The sequence below is a fragment of the Procambarus clarkii genome, chromosome 51, assembly GCF_040958095.1.
Source record: "Procambarus clarkii isolate CNS0578487 chromosome 51, FALCON_Pclarkii_2.0, whole genome shotgun sequence".
Taxonomy (NCBI): Eukaryota; Metazoa; Arthropoda; class Malacostraca; order Decapoda; family Cambaridae; genus Procambarus; species Procambarus clarkii.
The window spans coordinates 33,396,500-33,420,210 of NC_091200.1; positions in this window are offsets into that span (position 1 = coordinate 33,396,500).

A 23,711-nucleotide genomic window follows, 5' to 3' on the forward strand; every position below is an offset into this window, starting at 1 on the left:
TGCAATCTCAATCATTCTTAAACATTAATAAATAACAGAGGACTCAATGGTAATGTGGTAAACCCAGAAGTATCGATTCGTAAGACTAAATTCATATAAGAATTGATGGACAGTTTATCATATTATTCAAAATCACTTTATATAAATATCATAAAAACGCCTTCTCTGCATGAGTTCTCTGGTTGGGGGAGTCGGGGGGGGGGGGGGGGAGACACCTGGGACCTCACTATCAACTATTAACACAATGGGACGAGGGAGACATTTGAAACCTCTTGAACAGCATTCCCTGTCCTGCCTGTGGTGGAGTAAAAAGATATCACATCCCACTATAGAGCGGATAGGGGTATCTGGGACGTCAACCTGTTCTCTTAAGAAGAACGTACCTTTTCGCTCATATACATTATGGCCAAAAGTTGCCGTACTAGAAAATGGAATTTCATTTTCCAAAAGAAATGGACCCAAAGCACCAAGTTTTGGGTCCACTGGTAGGTTAGGAGAGTAGCAAATTCTCCAATGGTTTCAAAATGTCATGAAAACCATTTATTTATTGTGTCCTCTCCTAAACTAACAGACTAAGCCAGAGTACCCAAAGCAAAAAACGGGATAGTACGTCACTTTCGCAAGCCACTTTCCTTTTCTAGTACGAAAATTTTTAGCCTAAGTGCGCATACGAGTGAAAAACGACGTAATTTTTAAGTGGATGGGTTGTGCTAGCAGCAGCTTCTACCCCCAGCAAACAATTTAAGGTTGTCATAACGTACCTGGAATGTGTTTGAAAGCAGTGACAACATTTGTTTTTATGTAATAGCTAAGTTATTGTGTGTAGTCGTAAATAGGTTGCCACAACTTACTGCACAATGTTGGCAAAACAAAATGTAAGACCTTGTGGCAACCTTAAATGTTGCACAAAAGTAGGTTTTGTGATTGATGGTATAAATACAAAATGTAGAAATATATAACAAATATATTTCTATATTTAGTAGAAATAAAGCAAGAGCATAATAAAAGTGGGTTCAACATTTTTTCTTCACTATTTTCACTTAATGGAGAATCCATAGTTTTGGTTGTTGGTGGTTGATAGCTGTGGTGGTTGGTGGTGGTGGTGCTTGTTGATAGTTGTGGTGGTTGATGGTGGTGCTTGTTGATAGCTGTGGTGTTTGGTGGTGGTGCTTGTTGATAGTTGTGGTGGTTGGTGGTGGTGCTTGTTGATAGTTGTGGTAGTTGGTTGTTGGTGGTTGATAGTTGTGGTGGTTGGTGGTGGTGGTTGTTGATAGTTGTGGTGGTTGGTGGTGGTGCTTGTTGATAGTTGTGGTGGTTGGTGGTGGTGGTGCTTGTTGATAGTTGTGGTGGTTGATGGTGGTGCTTGTTGATAGTTGTGGTGGTTGGTGATGGTTGTTATTGATAGTTGTGGTGGTTGGTGATGGTTGTTATTGATAGTTGTGGTGGTTGTTGTTGATACCTGTGTTGGATGGTGGTGGTGCTTGTTGATAGTTGTGGTGGTTGGTGATGGTTGTTATTGATAGTTGTGGTGGTTGGTGATGGTTGTTATTGATAGTTGTGGTGGTTGATGGTGGTCGTTGTTGATACCTGTGTTGGATGGTGGTGGTGATGGTTGATGATATTTGTGGTGATGGTGGTTGTTGATAGTTGTGGTGGTTGGTGGTCGTGATTGTTGTTGTTGGTAGTTGTGGTGGTTGGTTGTTGGTGGTAGCCGTTGATCGTTATGGCAGTATGGTGTGGGTGTGACAGTATGGTGTGGGTGTGGCGGTATGGTATGTACATGTAAATGATTTAGGAATAATGATATCTGATGACCTAACGTTTAGGGAGCATAACCAAACAAATGTTGCATCAGCCAGAAAAATGATAGGATGGTTTACGAGAACTTTAAAATCCAGGGATCCCATCACAATGGTTGTACTCCTCAGATCACTTGTGCTGTCCCGTCTTGAGTACTGCTCAGTACTCACTTCCCTCTTCAGAGCATGAGGGACTGCTGAAATAGACGGAGTACAGAGAACATATATGGCGTACACTGACGCAATAAAGCACCTAAATTATTGGGAATGTTGTTGGAAATTTCCGACCCCCCAAATTACTAACCCCTGATATAATAAACTAAATTCGTTATGTCGGAAAGCTAACCATACTAACTGTATTAATTTTCCAGTGAGGAAAGATCTAGAAGCTCCCTGGAAAGCATGGAGGAGTATTGTGTCAGCCAACATTGGTGACGTAACTATTATTTCTCCCAAATTCTTAATTCTTCCAGTCTACAATTTAATTATACTTTAAAAGTATTATATTAGACTGGATTCATTTAAAGCTTAGATAGAACTACGTAACTTTCTCCTCGAGGCTAAATATGCCTGACGTGACTGTAACTGGAGCCAGCCTTTAACCTCACTTACTGGTTAAATGCTGGTCGTTATTAAGCCAATATATACAGAAACCACAGTTCTGCTGTGTTACCTTCAGTACAATTCCTAGAGATCTAAACGTTTGACCATTTAGATATCACGAACTCAAGGACACTGTACCTACTGTGTTATACTGCAAAACTCTGAAGCGCCGCCACCACCTGCTATCAGAGTACATCCCTCAATTGACGAGAAGCAGGGTACCGTCAATTAAACATGCTACGAAAAGGTATCCCCAATTATCCGAAAAGGAGGGTTAAGCTTTACGTTAAGTGTGGTAATTAAAACAGAGGTTTGGTTTGCGACATCCTGGGAGTTTGACTCCCAAGAGTTAGTGTGGGAGTTTGACTCCCAGGATGTCGCAAACCACACTAACTCTTCCTCTCCACACTGACCTCTCACAGGCTGACCTAGGCTAGGGGCCAGGTTACTCTTTGAAAATAATTAATGCTAAAATCCTACATTTGTCACTTAAGGTGACTCTATTATCCCAAAACACTTGGAAATAATCTAAACACTCTAGCCAGGCTAATTACAATATTCAGTAGCACTTGTATTTCACTAATTTACATGATTTAACAAGCAAGAAGGGTAGATACCTATTTTCCAATGACGAAATGTGTTTTACCTATTTCAGATCTTACTGAAGTCTTATGCTCCTTTGCTAACATACAAGACTTATTCATTAATCTCAATTGACGTTAATTTTAACGTAAGAACTTAACCATAATTGATAATTCCTCCTAATTCTGTAATATCTTTCATAATTCTCCTAGTTTGATGACTCATCATGGGGGTCAGCCCTTGGGATGACCCAGGCGTACTAGTCAGGTCACTTACTGCCAACTCTCTCTCAATATTCTTATAACATTCATATCCTCCCTTCTAGTGACTAAAACATTTCATGTTAGATCTTATGGACTTTCTATATTAACAGTCCTACTGTTACAACCCCCTCGCTCAAGTATTTAAGAAACTGTGTGTTAAACTATTTAGCATGTAGTTTCTTATCCCAAATCCCCTACTCTATAATTACCAATCTGAACCAAAGCCTCCAAAAATAACAAAACAATCATATCTAATCATCAGTGACAACCAGCAGGTTGTATAACAATAATCCTTAACATACAATTAAAAAATCCAGGGACATGAATTTCGACTATGTTGTTGACAGCCCAGTCATCTTCCCAATTTCTGAGAATAAAAACATCCTATCCCTGAATTGATAAAACTAAATGCAATATCCCTAATCCTTCAACCAAAAGCGTGCTCCACCTAGAACACGAATTTAAACAAAGACTGAAATCTCAGTCTTTCAGGAGAGGGACACTGAACTCCTCAAAGTTCATCCAGGTGTTCCACTCGCCCAATTATTCAAATATTTAAGGTCCACATGACCTTCTCTAAGATTAAACAATCAAACACAATATAAATTATTAATGAACACTACGTCTACTATCACAGTACTTAGCTGAAATTACAGCAAAAACTATACACACTAAGAGTGTCAATTGTTTATTCAGTTTGTCCCTCTTGCTTTCAAAGCACAGAACACGACATGACAAAAAGTTTCCTAGTATCTTATGTTCTAGGCGCCGTGCAATAGATTTTCAATAGACAGTGATATTTAACAAAAATTTTCATATTTCCTTCCTCCAGATTTTTTAATGACTTTTTTGCTTGGTTTCAACATTTAAACACCATTATTCCAGACTCATGCTCCTAGGTATTCAGAAGCATTACGTTAAAATTATAGAGCAGAGATGACATTTACTTTTCTTTTTCCACCATTGACCATTGTGACGGTAACGCGTTGGTGTTCGGCTGTTTCAAAAGATAGGGGTATGGCCTCGTCACATATAGAAACAAAAAAGAGAAAATCTGGAACTTCGTCTGTGGTAAGGTAAAGGGAAGACACACAAAACACAAGTAAATTTAACAATGAGATTTTAATTACGTTAGAAAAGCAAAACATGAATAAAATGGACATACAAATTGGAACATAAAATCAATCAATCAAAATAATAAGAATAATCAAATGGCAAAATGAAAAGTTACGTTAAGACAAGTGAGTAATAACAAGTGTATAATAAACAATGCAATATATGGATGCAGGAATATTGGCTTTAAGCTGCCACCTCTCTTAGTACACGTAAGCCAGAGCTTAGTCTACCAACGAGACGTGTTAACTTGTTGAAAGCACTGGATATTCTGAGGTCTGTAGGTCGTGGCGGCTCAGACATCAGGTAGTGTGGTGGGTAGGGAGCAGGTGCGACTGACCACCGGCCAATCAGCGATGAGCAGGCGACGGACAGGTAGTTTGGTGGTTCGAGTGGCGGGGGGAGCAGGTGTTCCTGGTGCTGAATACGTTTGCTCTCTGGCAAACCTTGGTGTTGTATTTGTTGGATATTTCTTCCATATTAGTTGTATAGGGATGTATAGCGACGAACTTAGGAGGGAAGAGCAGGCTCAATCTCTCTTGAAGGAGATTATCGTCACACCATAAACGCCAAAAAAAAAAATATCGATGTTAGAAGACTGACGATTAGTTGACAGTAGTTCCACGACCATCAGTTGTTGACTGTAGAGAATCTTGATCCTCTTGTACTTCATACCAGTTACCGCTGAAGGACAGCAGACTGTCCTAGAAATGAGTGTTAAGTGACCAGTGACAGCCCGTGATTGGCGGCCGCCGGTCGGATGAACCCTGTTAACAGGATGCGACTCATTACTCATCTTGTAGCCCACAAATCAGTCTTGATAGAAGAGACTGAACCAGCAGCTGAACCGCGAGAGTGCAGGACTTTGACGCACAACTCTGTCTCGTGACGGAGGTAGCTGCAGAAGAGCACAGAGGTGGGTGGCGTGTTGACAACACAAGTGGCTCCCAATCTTCACTCACCATGGTTCACTTCATCTCAGGTGTTTCTTGATGACACCAGACTACTAGACCGTAAACACCATGCGTGTATACCCTTGTTCAGTTAACCTTGGGCCGAGGGAGGCTGTGGCCCCCTTCTATGGCAAGTCGACTATACTCTGTAGGGAGCCCGTGTCGGTCCGCCTCGTTCCGCTTGCGTTACAATAGACGACGTAACCATGGAGCCATAGACGAGAATAATTTGTACAGCTACATGCTGGTTCCCTCTTCGATTTTCCTACATTTACTTCCGGTCCGCTTGCAGTCTTGACGACGCAGCTGGTGAGTAGTGATGACGTCGAGACAACCACCACCGATGATGTAAAACGTTGACATCTGGTGACTGTATCCTTGTAGACAGCATACTGAGCCAAGACAGCCTCGTTAGTGACATGAGGCGCTGGCAGGGTGACTGGTGTATTGTCACCAACCCTAAGTAATCATGTGGTTAGTTATTGGGTCTGGTGGGGGAGGACTTTGTGTAACGTGCCTCCCCCCCTTGATCTTCTCAGATAGGGTTCACGTGTGGCTGGGACAACTGGGCAGGTGTACAAATCAGACCTGGGAAAAGACAGACAACAACATGGCGGAAGCATGGATATAACTCTGGGTTTGTTGGAAATTGGAAACTCCAGAGCTATCTGAGCTATCTAAAGTCTGCTATCTGAGTTAAGTACAATTAAGAAATCTACATCATTATTGTCTCAACAGGAAAATCTAATGAATTCTAAATTATACTAACTAAGGGAGTTACTTTAACCTTTACTGTAGAGTGCGAGATCTTGTTACCATAGGGTGACAAGAGTGCACTTAACTACTGATGAGAGATGACAGAGGGTCATTCTCCCCATCTCACTCATAACTAGAGTAATCAGCCAGCTCTGCTGAGTCAGGAATTAGACTTGCTGAAGGCAATTCTAGTTCCTCCCTAGCATGATAATTCTTCAACTTATTAATGTGGACAGTTTTTTCCACCTGATCCTCAAAGACTCCCATTATGACAAAATTGACAAGGCCTGCTTTATTAATTAATCATTCTGTACGGCCCCCGCCATCTTGCAGCTAGTTTCCTACTCTGAATGGCGGGTGCCGCTTCATTTATTCGCAAGACAAGGCTACCCTCCTTCAATTCCAGAGGTCGTACATTCCTGTTATAATAGTGAGCATATCTACCCCGTGCTTTTCTTGAAGCTTCCGCTGCAATTCTCCAAGCATTCCTCATTTTATTGAGAACTTCTGAAGGATAGTCACTCCCTATGAAACATTGTGTCTGTTAAGCAGACCTGATGGGAAATTGCATGACTGACAAGTGAATAAAAGAAGGGCTTGGGTATTATAAACTGGTGGATAGCAATATTCAGAGCCAGTTGAACATAGGGCAGGTGTTCGTCCCATGAGTTTGTATCGCGTTCAGCAAGGATTGCAAGCATATCCCTAACTGATCGGTTAGTACGTTCTGTCATCCCGTTTGTCTGAGGGTGGTAAGCTGTTGTAAAGGCTGAAATTGTCTCCAATATCTTACAAACTTCCCTAAATATGTACCCCTTAAATTCCTGACCTCGATCCGAAACTAAAACTTTAAACGGGCCAAATACAGTTGCAAATCTATTAAAAAATTCTCGGACAACAGTACGAGAATCCTTTTGATGGATGGCTATCAAGGTGGTGTATCTGGACAGATGGTCCACTAATACCAACATGTACCAATTGCCTGAATGGCTGCAATGGAGAAAAAACAAATCAGCCCCCACTCGGTCTAGCGGTTCTGAAATCTCTGACAATTCCTGTAGTGAGGCTTGTACCTTAAGGGCACCTTTCCTCCTCTGGCAATTGGAACAAGTCTTTACGTACTTAATTACTGTTGACAACATACCCGGGAAATAAAAGAGAGATTTTGCTTTCAAGTGAGTTTTAAAGATACCCGGGTGACCTGCAACCTTAGATGCATGTGCCAGCTTCAATGCTGCCGGTCTTAATTCATCTGGAATAAGTAGTTGGATGGAATACTGCTCGATCTGCCTGACTATTCACATAATATAGTACTCCATCCTTTAACTCAAATTCATGTTTTGCCAATTTACGATTTTTGCACGGATAATTTCCCCCTCCCAAATATTCAATAATATTTTTCCACCTAGGTTCGCTCTTCTGGAATTCTCTCATTTTAACACTGGAAATATTTTCGATATTTACATTTCCATTAATAGCAGCAATGTTTCTGCTTAATGTATCCGGTACAACATGTGACGGTCCAGGCTTGTAAAGGATCTGGAATGAGTGTGCAAACAATTCGTGAGACCAGTGTGACATCCGTGGGCATTTTGTACGTTTCTTAAAAATGTGTGCGCTCGGTGATCAGCGTAGATTACAAAATGGCGTTGAAAATGATAAGGTTTGAAATATCTAACTGACTCTACCACTGCGAGCGCCTCTCGATCCGTGGCCGAATAAGGAACCTCTGGTCCCTTGACCTTCCTACTGAAATAGGCCACTGAATGGGGGAAATTTTCATTATGTCGTTGCATCAAACACCCACCAATAGCTATACCCCTGGAGTCTGTATGTACTTCCCACTCTTTATCAAAATCAAGCACTGCCAATACTGGTGTTGTACTGAGGTGACTTTTCATTTTAGCATAGACTACATCATGTTCTGGCTTCAAAATAAACTTTACATTTTTCCTTGTTAAATTGGTCAGGGTGCTGATGTTCTTGCAAAACCCTCAATGTTATGACGAGAGTATCCGGCCGCACCCAGAAACCTGCGCACGTCCTTTGCTGTTTTTAGAGTTGGCATTTCAGCAACGGCGCGGCAAGAGCCAGCGTCCGGCCTGATACCGTCTGTGCTCACCTGGAATCCCAGAAATTTGCATTTCTGAGTTGCCAGGGTGCATTTTTGTACACTTAATTTAAAACCCGCTCAGTCTAACAAGGTCAAAGTCTCAGTCAAGTCTCGTAAGTGCTCATCAAACGTCCTGGAATAGATTACTACATCATCCAGGTACGCTAACGAATGCCTTCCCAAAACTGGGCTGAGGATAAAGTTAATGGCTCTCTGAAATAAAGAAGGTGCTGTCTTTAGGCCGAAAGGCATCCTGCGAAATTGGTAAGTATGCCTGCCATCAGAGAATGCTGTTTTCTCCCTGTCTTTCTCAGACACTGGCATTGTCCAATATGCCGACTTAGCATCGAGAGTTGAAAAATACATAGCAGCTCCAAATTGATCTATTATCTCCTGAATTCGGGGCAAGGGCTAGACGTCACCCTTAGTTATTTCGTTTACCTGCCGATAGTCCACACAAAAGCGACAACTACCATCAGGTTTGCGAACTAACACAACAGGAGACAGCCACGGTGACGTACCAGGTTCTATCACGTCCTGTCTCAACATCTTCTGGCACTCATCCCTGATAGTATTCTTAGCCTGTTCCGGCAACCTCCACTGCCTTATATAAACAGGCACGTGATCACCTGTTAGAATGGTGTGCTCAATCCTATCAAGGAGACCAATCTGACCATCCTCTGTTGCAAACAATTTTGGGAATTTTCGTAAAATTCCCCTCAGCAATTTTCTATCTGTCTGCGGAACATGTTGCAAATCGAGTGCTGAGATTAACTTATCTATATCCTGTCTGTTACTTGAAACATCTGTCTCATTCTTTATTTTTTTATGGTGTCTTGTTGTCTATCATATTTAATGCACTACATTGTGCTGTGACGGTTGGCGTCTCAGCTGATTCAAGGTGAAAAATTTCTGTGTCATTCACCATAGTTCCCTGAGATTCCCTTTCACCTGCCCTGAAGCGAAAAGTCTTATGTGAGTGTTACGGCCCTATTGGGTCGCAACGGGGTTCTTTCTCTGATGTTATTAGAGTTTGGGTATCCGGCCCCAAGCTAGTAGTGGCTTTCAAGAGGTGTGCTCCGTAACGCAAGTAAATTAAAGGGGAAGGGATACAATTACACTAAACTTAATATATTATTAAACCACCACCATAAATAAATATATAACCAGTCACACGCAGGGTATAAACACTATAATGTACAATGAATTGTCTTCCTCTGAAGACACAGGATGCTCTGCTTAACGATGCTCAAGACGAGTAGCCCCGGTTCTCTTCTTGTGGCCTCTCGATGAATCCTTATATTCTCTTAGCGAGTCTACCCCGGCCACAGGCCAGCCAAATCACAGTCCCACTGGGTGCACCGTTGTGGAGGCCATCAACCACAAATCCAGCCTGTAGCTGGCAGGTTCCAATCAGCTATGCTGCGTAGGCCACTCCACGACCGATACTAGGGTTGCGAGCCCTAGGCAGGAGCCTCGTGTGATTCCACAGATCACTCTCCTCACCACAACACCCCAGTGGCTAGTCTTCTCCACCAGTCAGCCACGGGTACGACAATTCCTCAACTGCCACGTCACAGGCAGGCTAACACAACAGTGTTCATCCGGGGGGTGACTCACAGCTTCTGCAGCAAACTCGTGGAAATACTTCGGCTGCCTTGGGTAGACTGATCCACCGTCCACTACAGCAGTCCCAGGTCGACTCTGTAATCAGACACGTCATCAGTACTATGGACACCCTAGGGCACCTCACTTGCAGGCTTAGACACAAACGCCCACCTATCCACTCAATAGATGGCGTTGCTGTCTAAGCGTCACCTCACCAGAGGTCAGCAGCAGCTATGTTATGAGCTGATCAGGACGGGAAACCAGCCCCTGTGGCCGGTATATCTCGTCCTCACTAGATGGCGCTGTCCATTTGGAGGGTGGTTTCGGGAGCTGACCCACAGATGGCGTGGTCGTCACTGCTCCGTGCTCGGACGCTGGGCTCGGGTCCGTAACAGTGAGAGATTGACAACGGAAATGAGTGCACCCTTATCAAGCACCACAATTAGATGATGGGGAATTAATAACCCATCACATCTTCCAGCCACCTGAAGGGTAGTACCTGGCAGGATGTGACGTCCCACGGCTACTTTAATGAATGTAACTTAATGTGGTGGGCAACTTTGCTTAATCAATACATGTAACCCACATGACCTCTTAACTGTGTCTGGAAGAGACTTGAAAATCAACTTTGGGTAGTGGTCGTTATATTTCTGCTTCCTCTTAATGGAAGCTACAACTGGGGGATGATCAATAATCTCCACTGGGTAGGAAGTCTGTCCCAACTGCAATCTGCATTTCCTTGCCCCTTTCTGTGCAGATAAGGAGTAATCAAACCGATACAGAAAATCGGTGCCCCATGAGGATGTCTCTAGGAAAATCAAGATTCTCAACGATCGTACATGTATGCGGTTGCAATTCCCCAATAATTCCAAAGTTAATGGTACCTTGACCAAAGATATCAATCTTTTCCCCATTTACAGCCGTTAATTTTTTTTCACTACGCTTAATACATGCATATTTAAATTTGCTGAAGGCTGACTTTTTAATGAGAGTTGCTTGACTACCGGTGTCCACAAAAACTGTCAATCTCACACCGTTCACCTGTACCTCAAAGGTAGGCCTACCATCACTAGAGGCGACCTGTCTCAGGTTTACCTTAACACCTACGTTTTGACATGAATTCCTAAATTGGCCTCAGCCATAACACTTCCAGCACACTTCAATAATAATACCGCGTCTACCAGACGCCCGCTTACTACTTTTACAAGCAGCATCCTGGGCTGCAACACTGGGAGGGGAGGTAGGGGGAAGGGTTGGGGAGTAGGGACTTGTGGGGATGAGGGAGTAGGGGAGGGCATTTGGGGTTGAGTGGGATAGGGAGAGTGGTAAGAGGTGGGATACAAAGGAAGGTTGATGGGGAGGAATTGAAGGGGCGAAGAGTGGATGGCGGATTGTTGAGGAGAGGAAGTTTGAGTGGGGTGGGGTTGAGGGGGCGTGTATACAGGTAGAGGTTGAGGGAGACATGGTTGGGTTTGGATAGGTTGTGGCTGGGGTGGGTAGGGAAGGGTGGGTTCAGGCTGGGGTAGGTAAATGGGTAGGGGATGAGTAGGGATAGGCAGTGGCTGGGGTGGGTAAGAAGGGGTGGGTTCAGGCTGGGGTGGGCATACAGGCAGAGGTAGGTAAATGGGTAGGGGTTGGGTAGGAGTAGGGGGTGGGGAGAGGTTGAGGTTGGGTTGAGTATGCGGGCAGGGGTTGGGTGGGGATGGGCTGGGGTGGGTATGTGGGGGAGGTTTGAGGCTGGGGCTGGCAGGTGGGGATGGGTTGAGGCTGGGGTGGGCAGGTGGAGGTGGGTTGAGGCTGGGGTGGCCATACAGGCAGGGGTTGGGAGGGTATAGGCTGTGGCTGGGGTGGGCAGGTGGGGGTGGGTTGAGGCTCGGGTGGGAATACAGGCAGGGGGTTGGGAGGATATAAGCTGTGGCTGGGGTGGGCAGGTGAGGGTGGGTTGAGGCTGGGGTGGGAATACAGGCAGGGGGTTGGGAGGGTATAGGCTGTGGCTGGGGTGGGCAGGTGGGGGTGGGGTTGGGTGAGGCTGGGTCGGCACCATTGTGTATCCATGACCCACACACATCTTCAGAAATTTCTATAACTATATGACCAGTCGTCTCTTCCATGTGAAATATTAACACCTCGCGTCTCCATAACAAAAATAAAAAACAATGCTTGAAAAGCTAAATTTAAATGACCCCTGAAAAATCTTCCAGTCGTCTAGTTCTGTACCCAGAATTAAGCCAAGTTTACAAAAAATTAAGTAGATTAATTGTGTGTAGTATTTTAAATAAAGAACCAATTTAAGAAGGAGCACACCACACATTAGTCTGTTTCTGAAGGACTCCTCGGCCACTTTATTTAAAACTAAGATGCGTACTCTATAAGAATTAAAGAATATTACTTTCATAAAAAGTTAAACAAAAATAAATTAACCAACGTGCTGCACTCGTGAGGGACTAATAATGATGATTTACGCTTGTACACTAGATAAAATTGAAGGGAACAGAGTGGCCACTGGCTCTACTGATGGAGCGTTCAGTCCCGCTAAAACACAAGTCCTGCATTTTTTTCGCTTAAACGCTTAAAAATCTAATTTTTATCTCTGAGCAGAAAACAAGATTTACGTTAATAACACCCTCTAATGAATAACACAGACACCCGGGACATGCATTTGTCTTACTAATTCGAATTTCCACCAAAAACTGCGTTTTCTCACAAACTGGCTTCTGAAAATTTTTCTAACACAATTTTTCTCGAAAATAGTCCTTAACTGGGCAAAAATCTAATTAAAAATTCTTGATGTTAAGACTATCATTACGTTACTTGCGTGCTCTTGAGAATAATATTAGTCCTGGAACGGTTAAATAACATGAAAATTTGAATTTTCACCATGAACTGCGTTTTCTCACAAACTGGACTGAAAATGTTTCTGACTCTCAAAATGCTGCAAACTCTCTTAATTCGACAAAAATCTAATTTTCGCTTCCTCGATATAAACACACTGTCTTATTACTGGCGATGTCCACAGAACAACACTGACACCTTGGGCGTTCTCAATACCCTTGAATTCGAATTTTCGTAAAAATCTGAGGTTTTCACCCAAACTGGACTCTGAAAAAATCTATCACCAATCGTGAAAACTCACTTAAATTGGCAAAAATCAATTTTCTCATCACTGATGTTAACACAATAATACTTTTACTGGTCCGACCCAGCCTGTGGTTGCCAGCCAGGTCCCCTCCACACCTCTACCCCCTCCTCCTCCATACCTCTACCCCCTCCTCCTCCTCCACACCTCTACCCCCTCCTCCTCCTCCACACCTCTACCCCCTCCTCCTCCTCCACACCTCTACCCCCTCCTCCTCCTCCACACCTCTACCCCCTCCTCCTCCTCCACACCTCTACCCCCTCCTCCTCCACACCTCTACCTCCTCCTCCTCCACACCTCTAGCCCCCTCCTCCTCCTCCACACCTCTACCCCCTCCTCCTCCACACCTCTACCTCCTCCTCCTCCACACCTCTACCCCCTTCTCCTCCACACCTCTACCTCCTCCTCCTCCTCCACACCTCTACCTCCTCCTCCTCCTCCTCCACACCTCTACCCCCTCCTCCTCCACACCTCTACCTCCTCCTCCTCCAACTCCTCTACTTCCTTCTCCTCCACACCTCTACCTCCTCCTCCTCCACACCTCTACCTCCTCCTCCTCCACACCTCTACCCCCTCCTTCTCCACACCTCTACCCCCTCCTCCTCCACACCTCTACCTCCTCCTCCTCCTCCACACCTCTACCTCCTCCTCCTCCTCCTCCACACCTCTACCCCCTCCTCCTCCACACCTCTACTTCCTCCTCCTCCTCCTCCACACCTCTACCCCCTCCTCCTCCACACCTCTACCTCCTCCTCCTCCACACCTCTACCTCCTCCTCCTCCACACCTCTACCTCCTCCTCCTCCACACCTCTACCTCCTCCTCCTCCTCCACACCTCTACCCCCCTCCTCCTCCACACCTCTACCTCCTCCTCCTCCACACCTCTACCCCCTCCTCCTCCTCCACACCTCTACCCCCCTCCTCCTCCACACCTCTACCTCCTCCTCCTCCAACTCCTCTACTTCCTTCTCCTCCACACCTCTACCTCCTCCTCCTCCACACTTCTACCTCCTCCTCCTCCACACCTCTACCCCCTCCTCCTCCACACCTCTATCCCCTCCTCCTCCACACCTCTACCTCCTCCTCCTCCTCCACACCTCTACCTCCTCCTCCTCCTCCTCCACACCTCTACCCCCTCCTCCTCCACACCTCTACTTCCTCCTCCTCCTCCTCCACACCTCTACCCCCTCCTCCTCCACACCTCTACCTCCTCCTCCTCCACACCTCTACCTCCTCCTCCTCCACACCTCTACCTCCTCCTCCTCCACACCTCTACCTCCTCCTCCTCCTCCACACCTCTACCCCCCTCCTCCTCCACACCTCTACCCCCTCCTCCTCCACACCTCTACCTCCTCCTCCTCCACACCTCTACCCCCTCCTCCTCCTCCACACCTCTACCCCCTCCTCCTCCACACCTCTACCTCCTCCTCCTCCACACCTCTACCCCCTCCTCCTCCTCCACACCTCTACCCCCCTCCTCCTCCACACCTCTACCTCCTCCTCCTCCACACCTCTACCCCCTCCTCCTCCTCCACACCTCTACCCCCTCCTCCTCCACACCTCTTCCCCCTCCTCCTCCACACCTCTACCTCCTCCTCCTCCACACCTCTACCTCCTCCTCCTCCTCCACACCTCTACCCCCTCCTCCTCCACACCTCTACCCCCTCCTCCTCCTCCACACCTCTACCCCCTCCTCCTCCTCCACACCTCTACCCCCTCCTCCTCCACACCTCTTCCTCCTCCTCCTCCACACCTCTACCTCCTCCTCCTCCACACCTCTACCTCCTCCTCCTCCTCCACACCTCTACCCCCTCCTCCTCCACACCTCTACCTCCTCCTCCTCCACACCTCTACCCCCTCCTCCTCCTCCTCCACACCTCTACCTCCTCCTCCTCCAACTCCTCTACTTCCTTCTCCTCCACACCACAAACCCTTGACACCACGACCTCATCCTCCACAACACCACCCTCCTCCACAACACTACCCTCCTCCTCCTTCTCCACAACTAAACCTCCCACACCACTATCATAACCACAACTACCACCATCACCACTGTACAAACCTTGCTCTACTACCCTAGCTGTACTCACCAAGCCACACTCACCTATTTGTGTTCACCTATTTGTACTCCCCTAGTTGTACTCCCTTAGTTGTACTCACCTACTTGTGTTCACCTAGCAGTGCTCACCAATTTGTACTCACCTACTTGTATTCACATAGCAGTGCTCACCAATTTGTACTCACCTACTTGTATTCACATATCAGTGCTCACCAATTTGTACTCACCTACTTATATTCACCTAGCAGTGCTCACCAAGTTGTACTCACCTACATGTATTCTCCTAGTTGTTCTATTGTAGTTGTACTTACCTACTTGTATTCACCTATCAGTGCTCACCAACTTGTACTCACTTACATGTACTCATCTAGTTGCACTCATGTAGTTGTTCTAACCTAGTTTACTCACCCACTTGTACTTCAATGATATTTAATGTAAAATCTACTATAATACAGATGCATGTGATAAAGAGGTAGTTTGATGCGCTCTAATTGATCCGGGTTCGATCCCCGGTGGAGGCGGAAAGAAATGGGTTGAGTTTCTTTCACCCTGATGCCCCTGTTACCTAGCAGTAAAAATATGTACCTGTGAGTTAGGCAGCTTTTATGGGCTCCTTCCTGGGGATGTGTAATTAAAAGGAGGCCTCATCGAGGACTGGTCCACGAGGATGCTAAGCCCTAAATCATCTCAAGATAACATCAAGATTTCAAGATAACCAATGCAACAACATTTTCCATTTATGTTAATGTATTATACATAAAGTACATATATATATATATATATATATATATATATATATATATATATATATATATATATATATATATATATATATATATATATTTATATATATATATATATATATATATATATATATATATATATATATATATATATAAAATTTAAACATAAAAACAGTATTATTTGATATATCATTTAGCAAATTGGGTTATAAAAGCAATTTTTAGGAAAATCATGTTAAAATGTAAATGTTTTGCAAACATTTCATACAACTAAGACACAGCATTCTCAATTTATATGTCTAATGTACATAAATTTAATATTTAAACATGAACAAAATATTTTTTTAATATATATAAGGGTGAAACTAGTGTTAGACTAGGCAGCATTTACCTTATTACATAAATATATACTTTTACCATTCTTGGATTAAAGGGTGCTCATGTGCCTGTTGAAACACACATGCAACTAGTCTTTCCCTACATCTCTGTTAAAACGTTACTGGAGGTTGCCACAACGTTTTGTGTTAGCTGGGCCCTGCCTGTGGTGTGGTTGTGTAAAGCTTCCCCCCTACCCTATCACGACAACTAAGAAATGTGTTACTCCTGGGCTCTATCTGCCTTACCTGTGACTGAAAGCATACCACAACATTTTCAGAACATTTGTAATAGCTCAAAGTTTTAATGCCAAGCCCCTTAACAATACCATGGACCTCTCCTACTTTACATAATAAGAAATATTTTTAAATGAAATTCGAGTCAAAATCCACACGTCACTGACACAGATGACTGTTTAGGTTGCAACGGTTAATGATAGACTATTAGAAAAATTGGACAAAGGAGCATTACTGCGTTATTCAATACATGATTTTCGTCTCGGTGCCAGACTATATCTGGTTAGGAACGCTATAAAAGTGATATACAATTATTGTTTCCCATACTTGGTCAAATGTGAACCATAAATATGTAAATATTTACAAAGTTAAAAACCAATATTACTGTTAAACATTACTAATCACCAAACGAGGTGCAATTTGTTAATTTACAATGACAATGTTATAAATAAGCTATTCACTCTAGCATAAAATTTATGTCATAAACCATTGCTGGGCTTGAACCATTACCAATAGTCAAGCATCAATAGGATTTGTTAAGAAAAAAATGTGCAAATAAATTTCCCCTTTAATGTAATTAATTAAAAGCCACAGAGTATATCCAGTATTTTACCATCAATTAACATATTTATGTAACATTTAATCGAACTTTATATCATAAATATTTTTTTGAAAGTGAATATTAAAATGTATATACAAGTATTTCATATACATTTCTAACCTATACATCTATTCTAACCTATATGTAATATATACATATACATTGAAATGTACATCTCTCAAACAAGTTTAATTATCAGAGTTCACTGTAAAGTTTTCATCTAACTGGTAATATTATAAACAGGCAAATTAAGTTAAATGTGTTCTAGAGAATAGTAAAAGAAAATTTGAAATAATAACCCCACTATAAATTTTTCAAATTCTTCCAAGTGCATATCCCTTCTTTCTATTGTAGCAAGCTGGATAGCTTCCATGTCAATTCGATCATTCAATAATACACAGTGTATCTACATGACTTTAGAAGTCCAGTATTGACTTCAGTCGGGAACAGACAATTGTTAGAGCGCTTCAACGTTCATGCTTCATGTTTTTGCGCATTTGCGGGTGCGGTGACCCGTTGGATGGGTTGACCCGTTGGCAGTTTTCGTGATGGCCCGTGTGGGAGGAGTGGTGCGTCAGACTGTCGGCGTCCCTGGAATTCACAATTTTTTTTGACTATGTGACGCTGTGCAGTAAAAGATGAGGTATAATATCAGTTGTCGACCTCCTTGGAATCCAGAAGCTCCGTGATGGAAAAATGATTTTGAAATTAGTGGATGAATCGTCGTTTAGGAGATTTATGGACAGGGCTGAAGGCTGTAATCATCAGTTAATGGGTAACATGGATCAGTGAAGGTCGACAACCTCGGGGAAGGACACGACTTATGTAGTTGGGGGTGACCTATATTATATTGTGGGTTGGGTGGTATGTCGTCGTTGATCCTTCTTTATGGACAACCCAACCCAAAACTCGGTAGAGTGCTTATACTTTACCTGATCACCCTGGGCGCTTCTGGCTCTTGGAGAGGGGCTCAACGTCACACGTTTAGGGGATGCGGCTCCAACACTTAGCCTCGTTGTCACGTGCACACACCCACTCGAGCCGCTGTGACTCCCCACTCTCTCCTTATGTGATATGATCTCCTCAATCCCCTTTGTCTTATTTGTATTCCGTTCTACCCTGTCCACAGCTGTGGTTCTTGTTTCTCTCTCTCTCTCTCTCCTTCTTTCTTACTTCCTGGGAAGCCTCACTAGGACAAGGGCAAACACCAGCAAATTTTAATACATTGACTGTACATAGCACATACACAATACATACACACATATAATAATAATAATAATGAATCCTACACTCTATACTATTTCAGTCAGGTTGCACTCCAACACCATCAGAACTCTATCATCTGCTTATCAAGTGTTATCCTATCTTCTGATTCACCATCTAATACTACCAACCTCCTCAAGTATGTCAAGTCTTATAACACAATGTTGTACTATCAGCAAGAGAATATATATATATATATATATATATATATATATATATATATATATATATATATATATATATATATATATATATATATATATATATATATATATATATATATATATATATATATATATATATATATATATATATATATATATATAACTGAAAACTCACACCCCAGAAGTGACTCGAACCCATACTCCCACAACTGGTATGTACAGGGACGCCTTAATCCGCTTGACCATCACGACCGGACAAAAGGAAGTGATAGCCGAGGCTATATGAACCACTTCCCCGCCGGCACTCGGATGGTAATCTTGGGCATAGCATTTTATCAAATCACCTCATTCTTTGGGGCACACGTGAGGAACACAAATGCAAACAAGCCTGAATGGTCCCCAGGACTATATACAACTGAAAACTCACACCCCAGAAGTGACTCGAACCCATACTCCCACAACTGGTATGTACAGGGACGCCTTAATCCGCTTGACCATCACGACCGGACATAAGGAAGTGATAGCCGAGGCTATATGAACCACTTCCCCGCCGGCACTCGGATGGTAATCTTGGGCATAGCATTTTATCAAATCACCTCATTCTTTGGGGCACACGTGAGGAACACAAATGCAAACAAGCCTGAATGGTCCCCAGGACTATATACAACTGAAAACTCACACCCCAGAAGTATTTGATAAAATGCTATGCCCAAGATTACCATCCGAGTGCCGGCGGGGAAGTGGTTCATATAGCCTCGGCTATCACTTCCTTATGTCCGGTCGTGATGGTCAAGCGGATTAAGGCGTCCCTGTACATACCAGTTGTGGGAGTATGGGTTCGAGTCACTTCTGGGGTGTGAGTTTTCAGTTGTATATAGTCCTGGGGACCATTCAGGCTTGTTTGCATTTGTGTTCCTCACGTGTGCCCCAAAGAATGAGGTGATTTGATAAAATGCTATGCCCAAGATTACCATCCGAGTGCCGGCGGGGAAGTGGTTCATATAGCCTCGGCTATCACTTCCTTATGTCCGGTCGTGATGGTCAAGCGGATTAAGGCGTCCCTGTACATACCAGTTGTGGGAGTATGGGTTCGAGTCACTTCTGGGGTGTGAGTTTTCAGTTGTATATAGTCCTGGGGACCATTCAGGCTTGTTTGCATTTGTGTTCCTCACGTGTGCCCCAAAGAATGAGGTGATTTGATAAAATGCTATGCCCAAGATTACCATCCGAGTGCCGGCGGGGAAGTGGTTCATATAGCCTCGGCTATCACTTCCTTATGTCCGGTCGTGATGGTCAAGCGGATTAAGGCGTCCCTGTACATACCAGTTGTGGGAGTATGGGTTCGAGTCACTTCTGGGGTGTGAGTTTTCAGTTGTATATAGTCCTGGGGACCATTCAGGCTTGTTTGCATTTGTGTTCCTCACGTGTGCCCCAAAGAATGAGGTGATTTGATAAAATGCTATGCCCAAGATTACCATCCGAGTGCCGGCGGGGAAGTGGTTCATATAGCCTCGGCTATCACTTCCTTATGTCCGGTCGTGATGGTCAAGCGGATTAAGGCGTCCCTGTACATACCAGTTGTGGGAGTATGGGTTCGAGTCACTTCTGGGGTGTGAGTTTTCAGTTGTATATAGTCCTGGGGACCATTCAGGCTTGTTTGCATATATATATATATATATAAACATGTACAAGGAAAACCAGGGTATGAATGCAATAACATAAATGCTAGTATAAATGTTCCTTGATATACAACAATGATCAATCGATCCCCTTATGAGTCCTACAACACATATGTATGTCTCTGCAGGTAATCCAGCCTACGACTGTAACTCTATACTTCAGTATAAGTACTCCTTGGAACAATAATGACAAACAATCACTCACCTTTCACTGCGTCTTGCACGTTAATGAGAACCAAACACTACCAACTCCCTACAAATAATCAACCAGAACTTCCCTTCCACATCTGGAAGCTCACTACCCTGACATCTTCAGGTTCTTCCGGGTTTATCTACCAGGATCCTCCGCAGCTCTTCCAGGCTGCTACACCATGAAGTCTTCCTTGAGCAACTATGGTGCTTCACCACTTCTACTAGGGTCCTCCACAGCTCTCCTGGCTGCTACACCATGATGTCTTCCTTGATCAACAATGGTGCTTCACCACTGGTATTGCAAAACTTGTGAAACTTCATTCCATTACTCCTCTTCTCACAGCTTGAGGTTCTCTTCCTCTCTGTATGGCTGCTCTCCCACAGAGCTCAGTACTTTCCACTACTTTGGAGTCTCATCAACTACTCCCTCTGTGCTGGCTTCGAAGTGCTCAGCAACTTCTTCCAAAGACAAACCTGCAACCCATTGACACGCCAATAAAAAACGTTTCCCCTTAAACATATAAACGAAGTAACCACACAATATGTTTGCATCCAACATCTATCTGCTCTCTACATGCTGTGAGAGTGGACTCCCCCGTTTGGGCTGGTCCATGCTCCGCCCGGTCAGGCGGGCAGCCCCTCACTCCGGGAGGGTCTTCTTCAGGGTTGCCAGATTGGGCTACAAGTAGCGAATTGGGCTACTTTTGAAAGCTCCGCGCTCCCAAATTTTAAATTTCGCTACTTGCGACTTTTTGGGCTACTTTAAAAGCAAGATGGGCTAGTTTGGGCATGTAATGTTAAACTAAATGATGATTATTTATACTTTTATAATGTAATGTGTACAAATCACAGCCGCGTCAAACAGCCTGATTGACTAGACAACTTACCACAGGAGGCCTGGTCAGAGACCGGCCCTCTGGGGACGTTGATCCTAGGAACCTTTGAAAGAAAAAGTAACCGCAAGGCAAAGTAATCCTCCCCAGGGGCCATAGATTTCCCAACCTTAATTGTCGTTAATACTCCATCCCGAAAGTTACATCTAGTTCTACAGATCTTCATTAAAGAGAGAATGTTATCTAGAAATGTACAGATTGATAAATGATTGTAAACATCCTTTACAGTTAATACCTTTGTCAGGAAGACGATGGTTGGCAAGGAGCGGTAGTGTAAAGTGGCTGTTAGATCAATGGGAGTCTTTAACAACTCATTACCAAATCGCTTCTTGCTCTTGTGATAAATGTGTTACAAGGCAACTTTTTCAATGGACTCTGATCCCCCAATTAGCTATATTTCACATTTCTCAGACCAATCCTAAATCTTTTTTAAAGTATGAATTGACTTTATCAAAAAGACGAAGCAGATCCTTGTAGCCTTCACACTGTCTTAGAAAACTTCACTCTTGAAATACTCAGAAGAATCGTGCATTTTCATCATTGTTACGGCCCTCTCGGGTCGCAACTGAGTTCGTACTCTGATGTTATTAGAGTAAGTGGTATCCGGCCCCAAGCCAGTAGTGGCTTTCAAGGGATGCAATCCGTGACGCAAGTAACTTAAAGGGGAAGGGAAATAAAGTTAAGAACTTAAGATTATATGCAGGCGATGAGTCACAATAACGTGGCTGAAGTATGTTGACCAGACCACACACTAGAAATTGAAGGAATGACGACGTTTCGGTCCGTCCTGGACCATTCTCAAGTCGATTATAATTAAGATTATAATTACCATCACCAATAAATAATATATAAAAAGAGTACACAGGGGGAGGGGTATTAACACTATACAGGGGAATTATTCACACAATTGTCTTCTCCTGAAGACTCTGGATCCACGCTCTCGGTGCTAAGTCCTCGGTGCTTTCGTGGTCTCTTGACGAATCTTCCGATCAAGCTGAGTCTACCCCAAACACAGGCCAGCCAAAACACAGTTCCACTGGGGGCACCGCCGTGGAGGCCGTCAACCACAAGTCCAGCAGGTCTGCTGGCAGGTTCCGGATCAGCAACGCTGGTCATGCCACCCCACGAGCGATACTAGGGTAGCGCCCTAGTCAGGAGCCTCGTGTGATACCACAAATCACTCTCCTGTCCTCAAAACCCCAGTGGATAACCGTCTCCAGCAGTCGGTCCCAGGTAAGACAACCCTTCTACTGCCACTACACTGGCAGGGTAACACACCACAGTGTTCTTCCGGGAGACGACTTCACAGCTGCTGCAGCAAGGCACAAGGTATGGGGACGGCTGCCTCGGGTAGACTGACTCAACTTCCATCACAGCAGTGCCAGGTCGACTCTGTAAGCAGACACGTCATCAATAACTGGGACACACTAAAACACCTCACTTACGGGCTCAGGCACAAACTCCCGACATATCCACTCCATAGATGGCGCTGTAGTCTGAGCACCACTTCACCAGAGGTCAGGAGCGGCTGTGTTGTGAGCTGCACAGGACTGGAAACTGGCCCTTGTGGCCAGTACACGTCATCCTCACCAGGTGTCGCCGTCCGTTTGGAGGGGGTTTCGGGAGCTGACCCACAGATGGCGCGGTCGTCACTGCTCCGTGCTCGGACGCTGGATCCGGGTTCGTAACACCTCCCCACCAAAAAGAATTTGGTTTGGGGTTCTAGAAAAAGAAACACAAACCAAATTAGTACGGCGACACAACTCCAAATGGACTTACTTATACTGTAAACTGGAACGGCGAGGCTGCCTTGTCCACAGAACTGTCCTACTGGACCATTCCGGCACAACGGGAACTTGCAGATAGAAGTTGATGATTTGTCTGAAGTAGTCTTCCACACTTCCACCGAGATGTTAATCAGTAGCATATTCTCACATCTCTCGAGTAAGGATTGGTTTCGACACGATCTGGGTCGACTCGACACTTCCCTGTGTCGTGACACCGATGATGGCTGATCACAGACGGCATTTCTCGTACCGTACCGGGAGACGGGAACCTGGAATACAGGGGTCTGATAATTCAGAGTGATAGCGACAGTTAAATCAGTACTCACAGCAGACTCCTCTACTAGGCTCACACCTAGTTCCAACAGGGCTGTTTGTACATTGAAGATGGCATTCGCTCTGCCACCGTCAGGTCGACCAACGTTCCGTATAACGCTGCATTGAGGCTCAGCAATCACGCGGGGGGGTGTCAACCTGCCGGAAACAGTCACTCATATTATCATATGTCGTACCTCCTGTATCAACTATTACCTTCCAGGTCCCTTCTTCAACTGCAACACTTGCAGTGCAAATCCCCAATCCCTGGGATCTCTTCACGATGTTCATGGGAGCCATCATCCTTCGGGTCGTCCACTGGTCCTTACTGAGAACAAGAATCAAACAAAACACCGCTAAGAAACATTTGGTTAACTTAGGGATAAGCTTCCTGAGCCTGTCATGTCCATAGCCGGCTATATCCATTAGCCTGGTTTGGACCAAAGAGGGCACTAGACCTTTCGAACACACCTCACATACC